General features: G+C 42.8%; 1 long non-coding RNA gene across 3 annotated transcripts; it reads left to right on the forward strand.

The window, feature by feature from the left end:
* The first annotated feature begins 418 nt into the window (after positions 1 to 418).
* On the forward strand, positions 419 to 4,162 carry LOC121056806. 3 transcript variants are annotated; one of them, XR_005813502.1, is made up of 4 exons: positions 419 to 499; positions 610 to 641; positions 1,219 to 1,561; positions 2,757 to 3,144. It is a non-coding gene; the product is annotated as an uncharacterized LOC121056806 (long non-coding RNA). The 3 variants fall into 3 exon arrangements; XR_005813501.1 differs by lacking the exon at positions 419 to 499 and adding an exon at positions 3,194 to 4,162 and having other exon boundaries at positions 509 to 641; positions 2,757 to 3,105; XR_005813500.1 differs by lacking the exon at positions 419 to 499 and having other exon boundaries at positions 509 to 641.
* The last annotated feature ends 5,334 nt before the right edge of the window (positions 4,163 to 9,496 follow it).

Raw genomic sequence — 9,496 nt, forward strand, 5'->3', positions numbered from 1 at the left:
AGTAGACAGTCTAATCTGATTTTATACACACCAGTTATTGGAAGCTAAGTAACCTCACCAGGCAAACATCTGATAAGAACGATCTAAGTACAGCTGATGCTGATTTGGGACAAGAGCCTGGTTTCTCAGGTGCAAAAGCAATTTCACAGGCAGTGTCACTGAATTTCTTTGAGGTAACTTCTGGGGAAGTTATGATTTCTAGCAACCACTTCTGAATTATGTCTATGTATGTATTTTCAGCATGACTTCACAGTTTCGCATCTGAAACGGGTTCATTTTTATTTGTCTGGTGTATACATCCTGAGAGTAACCTGCAGACTAAAGAGGATTCAAGCAACAATTGGTCCCCTGAAAGCACACAAACTAAATAAATGTTTATAAACCCCAAATGATGTCACTATAGTAGGTGAATGACAACAGAACAATGGGCACGGCTACACTCCTTTAAGCTGCAGCAGTGTTCCCTAGCAACTACCAAGGAGTTGAGCAGCCTTTGGAGGTATCGTGAGTGCCAACAGGCCATTATCTGACAAATGATTGAGAAATGATCTTAATCCTGTATTTCACAGAGGAGATATTGTAAATCAATTGCCTGTTTGTAATTTACAGATACCACTTTCTCCCTTTGGGTAAACTATTAGGTAAGAATTCCTCTGGGTAATAATTATGTTGTTATTTCATTTTTTTATTTGTGTTAGTATCAATCATATAGATTTTATAATTTAAGGTATTTGAGTTCCAGGGGAATAGCATTAGGTAGCCACTATGCTGTAAGAAAAAGCACACTGAGATGAAGTTTAACGTTAATCTAAACTGATCTAATGGCTTCTAAAAACTCAAGCACCAATTGCTTCCTTGGCTTGGGACTGCCTTTTGAAGCACATGGTTAGGCATAAGGCAATATGTAGGAAGAGGAAGAGCAAGGGCTTTATCTAAGAGGCCCAGCTATTTATCAAATCAGCTAATCATACCATACCAACCTAATTAATAATTATTGGTGCAAGGAATGCCATGGAATAGGCTACATAGATACCAAATGCTCCCAATAGTTGATGGAAAGCCATTCTCTACCCTTCTCTTTTGCCTGACCACAACAAGGAGCAGTTAACTCATTTTCACTGTACTCTCTGCTACTGAGCTACTCTATAAACCTGGGCAAGTCTCTTTACTATTTTGTAACACAAAGTTTTTCCTGCCCTACACTTAATTACATTGTAGGAGGTTGTGAAGCGCTCCGTGGACAACTATGGAAGTAGACAGGCAAAATATCCCCAACTTTCAACATCCAGCTCCACAGAGAATTGCCTAAATCAACCGCTTCTCTGAAAACCTGTGACTCATCAAGACATTTAGCAGTGATTTCGGTCAGTTACTGAAATGAGCTTCAGGCCCTGTGTACACAGCTACGTGAAGATTCAGACTAAGGCCTCCTCTCCAGCCTATGGTGAAGCCCCAACATACAGCCTCAGCCTGTACACCTCCAGTCATCTACGTGATCCTTTTTCAGCCATGGCCCCTGCTAATCCAGCCCGTAGTCTGTTGCATGAAATGTTAGCTGCATGTGAGCATTCTCCTTATTTTGTATTCCAGTTACCTATTATTTTGGGGAAAAGTTCTCAGTATTTTTTCATTATTTGTGTAACTGTGAGATACTGAATAATCAAGCTGGCAGAACTAAAGATCCACATGAATCAAACTGGGAAAGAATAATGTTCCCCACACAATTAGTCACAACTTTTATATAACCACGATTGGGAATTCTGCAGCTGCTTCGCAGCTTACTGCACCGAAAATGAACTCTATCTAAATGGGCTTTTTCAAAAAGAAATGCCCCTGGATATGTACACAACTTTACTTCTACCCTGGCAAACACTGCTTTCAGTTAGTTTTGACAAAGGGACTTTCCATTGACCTACTCCGTCTCCTCCCCAAGTAAACTCATGAAATATTGATTTATCATATGCTAGAGACTGGCATCTGCTTTTATCCTGAGGCAGGAATTGTCATCTTTGCCGTTTGTCACATTGTCACAAAGAAAGAAATTGTCATTCTATGGTAGGTCAAAGGATTTGTGGCAACTTGTTTGGGAGAAGTAAGAGAAAGGGGCTAGAGAGTAAGATAAAAGAGTGATATATGCACCAAGTAACTCTAATGCACAGGGGTCAAATCATTCTAATTTAAAATTTCAGGATTAAAAAGAAGTGCAGAAATCTTGGGCTGCAGCAACATGTTGCCTTTGGCAGGCAAGTTCTGCTTGAGGACTCTTTTCCTGTCCTTGGCTGCTCTCTCCCCCACCACAGCACTTGCTGCCTCTGGAGAAATGTCACTGTGGCCCTGCTGTAAACCAGATCTCTGAAGTGATTTAACATGAATCCCTCACTTTTTTTTTTTTAGTTCCCCTTTTTTCTTTCTTTCTTTTTTTTTTTTTTTTTTTGAGTTTATATCTTTTCAGCCTAGATCATTTTAGAATACAATCCTGACGCATAACTAATTGTACTGGGAGGACAAGCAGTGACGTGGGGAACTGGGAACCAACATGTTTTGTAACACTGCCCTCATCTGACTAAAATCTTTTTTTGATGTCTTAAACTGTAGAGTACACTTTGCCTCAGAATTAGGTAACTCATGTCCCATGTACTGCAATTCCACAAGAATTGCAGGGTGAGTAGGAGAGAATGAGGAATTGGAAACTAAGAGATGTGAAACAGAGATGGTAGAGGGAGGCAGAAAAGCAAGTAACATTTTTTTTTCTGAAGGCCAGGAGAAATGCTCAAGGGGAACAAAGCTACGTATAAGGTGGTTGTGTGGAGGAACAGCAGGTGAATCAAAAGGGAGATGCAATAAAGGAGAGAGGAACTGGAAAAAGATGTGTACACATAACAGGGTGGCTGTGAAGCAGTGCAGAGAACATGGAAGACTAGAACAAGAAACTGCAATGATTTCATCTTGACAAGGTCTGGAACAGAGGAATTAAGCCATTGCCCACAGCTGGGCTTCACAAACAAGGGTGCTGTTTGACCTATCAGTACTGAAAGGTTACAGACCTTGCAGACTTTATCAAGCATAACTGACCCTATACTTTAGATAGAAAAGAATCAAACTTCTGTAAGTAAAGTCTTATTGACTGGTGTGGTTATTTGCAGTCTGTTATTTTGGGTTCATAACCTCTCACCATGTCTCTTGTTTTGGACAGTGTTTCAGATTGTCTGGAAGAATTCACAGCTCTCCTACTTAGGGTTTTTTTAGAAGCAGCAGGACAGCTTGTGGTGCCATGTCACAGCAGTTGCTTGCCACAGAAACCTCTTGGCTGCTCTTTTCTCTTTCTGCACAAGCTGTCACATTAATTGTTGCACCATAAGAGATCCCTCACAGCAGCAGTGGGGCCCAGGACAAGTTTTATCTCCACGTGCTAATTTGGACAACCATGAAAGCTGTCTTGACTTGTTACCCCACAGCAAAAGACCCACCCTGGTCACTGCAGAAGAACTAAATTACCACGCAGCAACAACCCCCTGCTCAAGCTTGTGGCCCACCCTAAAATGCAGCTGAAAGCCTTCTCTTGTGCAGAGCCAGACCTCTACAGCTCCATCACGTGGGAAAGTTGCCTGCAGCTGTCATTTTTACGAGTTTCCCAGATGCTTTGCAGGTCCTTTTCAATGCCTGCAGGATCAGTGTAAGGTGAGCAAGTTTCAGTGAGTTCCTCTGCTGCTGTCTCTGATCGTGCACACCACAGTTTTACAAGAGGCTACGCGCCTCTTTGGCCCACTGGATGACTACAGCTCCCCTTTAGCAACATCAGAGGCCTCATCTCGGAGGGTTAGCCCACGAGATAACAGGTGGGCATGAAAGCAGGGTACGGTAATTCCCTTTCTCGCTCCTTTGCTCCTGGATTTTGCCTTTTCACCGCGAACCTGCCCCGGCGCTCTCTGCTTTCAAAACAAAAGCGTGAGCGAAAGTCTGAGGCTGGCACGAGGAGAAGAAAATCAGTCGACTTTTTAGCTTTGGGAGTACCCCTTCCCTTGTGTGCTCCCTCGTCACCGGTGCCGGGGAGCCCCCAGACCCGAGAAGACCCCGGCCTGTCCCTGAGGGGCAGCCCTGCCCGGCGCAGCGCGGCCGCCAGGGGGCGCCGCCGCCCCGGTGGTGGGGCGGCAGCAAGGCCCGGAGCCGGGCCTGGCGCCGTCCCCATGGAGCCCGGCGCTCGTCCAGAGCCCCAGCGACCAAAAGCGTCGTCGTCGTGAACGGAAATCCTATCCCCTTCGGGATAATCTTTTATTAAATTAAAAGAAAAACTACTCTTTTGACACAGAACTGGAGATTCACCTAAATTTTGAGTGGTGCTTGGTGCAGATCCTGAGCTTCAAGAAGAGTCCCTTTGCCCTTGCCTAGATTTCAGGGCTTTCCAAGGGCATTGCAGAGCTCGTACAGTGTCTGTCATGAGGAGTGTGAGGGAGACATTTCGGCAAACTCTGGCTTCCAGGCACACACAGCTTTCCAGGGGCTCCAGTGCTGTCGGGTCAGGGCAGTCCCATTGGGGCGAGTGGAGCAAACAATGGTCCGGACTCTGGCTTCTGTCATGGACTTTTTTTTTTTTTTTTGCTTAAAACTGCATAGATCGGAGAAGAAAACAAACAAACAAACAAACAAAGTTACATCAAGGATTGTGGGAATGTGGATGTCGCATGCTTTCCACATACCTTTGTCATTAAATGTCTGGCATTCACATATTAGTATGTGGCTGCTTAACAAGGAAATGGAATACTGAAAGCACACCTTCCCCCCCTCCAAATAAATGCAATGCTGCAATTTTAATTGCACCTCAGTCGGGAAGCTCTTGGATGAGAACTCGCCTTGACCAAGTCTCCCTTTGAGAGCCTAATTCTGATCAGATCATCTTTGTCTTTGTTCTGTCCTATTTTGTGCATTGGAGTCATGCATTGCATTGCATTGCTACAGAGCTGAAGGGCTCATGTCATATGGTATTTTTCAAATGTGCCACTTCAGTGGATGTTGTTAAATAAATACATAAATAAATAAAATTCCAAACTCCTTAGTGGCCACTTTGCTATGTCTAGACCAGTCTGTAGCCTTACTCTCTCCACCTAGTCCTGTTTGTCCACTTTCTCACCTGGGATATCACTGCCTGAATTCTTGGCTGCAAACTGCAAGTCCTCTCTGGCCAGGTATGTTTTTGCAGTGTTCATTTATATGGTGCCTTTTGTAATGGTGTTCTCACCTGAAGAAGTGCCCTTCCAGGGTAGCAATAAATTCTTTGAAAGACTCCATCAGAGGAGGTAACTGGAGCGATGCATTTGTGTGAGATCTTGCATGGCTGTAATGAAGCAAAGACACGTGCAAGGAACTGGTAATATTTAAGCATTTTGCTAGCAAAGACACTAGCTGTCCTGTAGGAACAGGAAAGCTATTGTTGAAATGAATCCTTCTGTCTTCCTCTGGTGCCAGTACTCCACAAAGCACGCATTTTGTGTCTTTAATCCTATTCAGCTTAGCAAAAGGTACAGTCTGGGACCAGTCAGAGAACATAATTAAAGAACAGTCAGCTTCCATCCCTCATATAAAGGTCATGTATTTGTATTTCAGTTAAGTCAGCCTGCAGTTTTTGTAAAGTGTCTGATGTTCTCTTAGTGCTGTGTAAACAATAGCAAAACCAAAACAGAATTAAATTTCAATTAATCTGAGACATTCATAACAGGGATTAGAACAATAAACAAGTTTTATAATTATCCTTCCTCCTTGCATATTAGATTTTGACCTCTTTATACTAATCTGATTTTATTTGTCATCTTAACTGTAAAATTCAGTGTTAGTAGTCCCAGACAGTCAAAACTGGCTCAAACTTAATTCTTCAGCCCTATTCCTTCCAGGTGGGAAAAAGAAAGTAAAAGTTATTAAAATATATATATATAATGATAATAACTTTAGAATAAAGTTTGGTTTCTTGTTTCTAAACAGGAAGATTCTTTTTTTTTTTTTTTTTTAACCTTTAGATTTTTTTTTCCTTTTCAAACTTTTTCTTAGCATTTCTGAGGTCTGGAAACATTTTTTTGAAATGAAAATTGAGATTCCTGCATAATTGGTTGCCTTTGGGAATTGAGATTTTAATTAAAAAAGAAAAAAAAAGTGGGACAGTTGTGATAAAATCATAGGAATTGGCAACACATTTAAATTTCTAAGCCAGGTAGGGAAGCATTGCGAAGGAGAAGAAAACAGCCTCACTGTCAGGAGATTTTCCCGATGATGAAACCCTGTGGGATTATGGCATGGCTGGCCACGGTGCCTGCAGGGCACAGAGGGGTGATTATAGGTCACCTGTACCCACTGCAAGTGCAGGAAAGTGAGATCTTCAGCCAAAAAGACTGCCTTGTATCATGGCCTTTATTAGGATAATCCTCTCCTCCCAGCAGCTCCTTATTTGTTGATAATCTTGCCTTATCACGGTACACATCTGAAGTGCATGTACATTTGGGGGCAAGGGTAGTGCTGGCAGTGACTGCCCCGTGCCAAGCAGCTGCCTAGAGAGAATCCAAGAGGCTCAGGGCAAAAGTCGAGCCCGTGTCTGAGTGTTTATTGGGCTGTATTGTTTACACAGTGATTCATGGCTTGCTCAGAACAAGGGACAGGGCAAAGCCTTGCTGCCTTTCCCAGGGAACCCCAGCACCTAACACCAAGAGTGGCAGAGAAGCCCTAATCTTCCGAGGGAGAGGGATAGTAAAAGTTCCTCTATCAGAGATAGTTTAGATAACACCGAACAAAGTCTTAGAGAGCCATTGGTTATACTGCATCTGAAAGGGAGATAACCGAGCAGATGTCTGGGTTTGCACTGTAGTATAATTACAGGTAAGCTTTAAAGTCATTGGGAATCAGCTGACTGTGTTCTGGGAAGCTGTGAAGAAAAGCAGTGGTATGCTGCTGCTGTGACTGTTTCAGCACAAAAGCACACATCTCATGAACAGGCATGTCTCTCCCGAGAAGCAGCATTGTGCTAGCCTTCACAGTGCTCAGCAGTGTTGAGAGGTTTTAATTCATGCTCTTATGAGCTCATCTTACCTCTGCTTTTCCTACCAAAGTTGTGAATTTCATAGCTTATTATTCTAAATGGACGACCGGAGAGTGTTGTTTTCCTAGCACAAACTGCTGGCTCAGTAACATGATATGATTCTCTCAATAGGAATTGAAAAATTGGGGTAACAATGGAGCCTGTATCTTGCTCTTATCGGTACCCGATAATGGAAATTCATTCAGTAAGACAGTGCCAAACACAGCGTGGGTAGAAAGGAAATCTGTTTCAGAAAGGCTGACCTAGCACCTAAGTGAATGGAAAATGCGTCATCCTTCAGCTCTCCGAGGAGCCGTGTCCTTATCTAGCGCTTGCCTTGTATTTGGGGACATGACCCTGCTTTTTAGCCATAGCGCTTCAGCGAACAAGCCATTATGGTGCCTCATCCATTCTCCTCATTCTCTTCCTCACACTGCTGTGCTCAGTATGGCCCTTGTACCCTCCGTGTACTCAGCACTTACTTAACTCAACATAAAGGCAGTTTGATTTCACACAATGAGAAAGTAACAGTACTGTCTTGTACCAGTGAATTCTCCTGCACGTTGGGGTGAATTCACCCAGATGGAGACTAAACAGTGGTCCAGCTATCAGTTTCCCTTGGTTTTCATACTAGGAAGAGATCCTGAATTATCCTGTTTTTTCCACTGTGAATTCTGTCATTAAAGTATATTAGAGCTGCTTCTTCCACCCTGGCTGCTCTGACCCATCAGGCTGGTGCTTGCTTCTCCTGGGGGCTGCTGACTTTGCATTGCCATGGGAGAGAAAGGAGGAGAAATCACCTTCCCCAGTCTATCCACTCATAAACTGAAGTGTGTTTCAGGCTAAGGTTTGATTGGGAGGGGTGGGAAGAAGTTCTCCTGTCTCTATTTGCCTCTATTTTACTTTGAAGCCATCAAACATCTTTGTTGCCTGGCTTCACCTGCCTCTCAAACATGGGAACCAGCAGGGAGAATATGATGAAACAGGTATTTAAGGCAATTAAGGGGCAGGCTGGAGCACAGGCTGAGTTATCAATCATTGCATGATCTATCTGGTGAGGTGAAAGAACAGTGTGGGTACTCAGAGCACATCCATCAGGTATTGAAGAGGGGGTGTTTGGGGATATTTTTTTTTTAATTAAATCTGCAGTGAAGTAGATAAAGTTTGTTAGTTTAGCTGCTCATTTCTGATGGTTTCAGATAATACTTTAAATCAATACTCTCAAGGAGCTGAGAACAGGCAATCGTTTTTCCAGAACACTGATGTAATAAAAGCTCAGCTTCAGGACTAAAGCAGAAGAGGGACTAAGAGTCCTGAGGTGACACACAGCATTTAACTTTGGCTTTTTAAAAAAACATCTCACAAAACTGCGGTAAAACAAAACAAAAATGCTCATCTCAAAGAAGTCCGAAGGTGCTTCAGCCCACAAAAAAGTTCTGTCCAGGATCATATTGCATCCTAAAATGCTTTCATCTTGTCATTCCTGCCACAGAAAACAGAAACTGTGGATGGATTTTTACAGCATCCTCTTTAAAATCTCACCAAACTGCATCTGCATCAATAACCTATTTGAGCGCGATATGTTAGTGATTCAACCATAAAAGTCTTATTCAAGTATTTATTTTATTTGTTTTACTGTCAACAGAATAATAGTCTAGCCATTAAAAATGGATAAAAAAAATAAAAGTTCTGCCCACCCACAACTTTAATTACTGGTTCCCATCCTGTGTTTTGCTGGTTTGAGGCAATGGGCCCCTTCTAACCAGTAGTGCTGATGAGCTTGCTAGTCCTGCTTGACTCTGCTGATGGGCTTAGGTCCATAAAACGCTTTCAAAATATGACAGTGGCCTGTTGATCTAGGTGAGAAAAACCATTCTCATCAAAGAAGTGGAAAGAAAATGAAAATGAAAACAAAACAGCGTGTGATGGAACGTCCAAGCTTAGCAAACATTTGGGAAAACACTCTGGGATTTTTCTATAGCATCAGTAACTGATTTAAAGAAAAAAAAAAAGTATGTTTTGGGGGGTTTGTTTGTTTGCTTTAGAGGGGATAATGGTAGTAATATTTCTTCATAAATCAGTCTCTGGCAGAAATGAGGGTGTTTTTTTTTTTTTTTTTTTTTTGTGGTGTTGGTGTCTAAGCAAAACCCCACTAGGTGTCCTCAGTCAGTAATTTGACCTGAGAAGTTGCAGTTTCCCATAGGAGAGTTGTAGTCCTGAGGTGTGGGAAACAAAGCCGGAGCACCCTGTTGCGGTTTGGAAGGCTGCGGGCTTCCTCCTCCTCCTCCACATGCCCGTGGAACAGCCCTGAAAGTCGGTTCTGGCCCCGAGAGCATACCTGTGTCAAAAGCAAAGCACTCATCACTGTTTCCATGCTACAATGAGACATCTTTAAATGTATGAGAGTAAACGTGTCCTCTGAATGCATTTTGACATACCCTG

This window comes from Cygnus olor, chromosome 1 (assembly GCF_009769625.2).
Source record: "Cygnus olor isolate bCygOlo1 chromosome 1, bCygOlo1.pri.v2, whole genome shotgun sequence".
In the NCBI taxonomy this organism is placed as follows: domain Eukaryota; kingdom Metazoa; phylum Chordata; class Aves; order Anseriformes; family Anatidae; genus Cygnus; species Cygnus olor.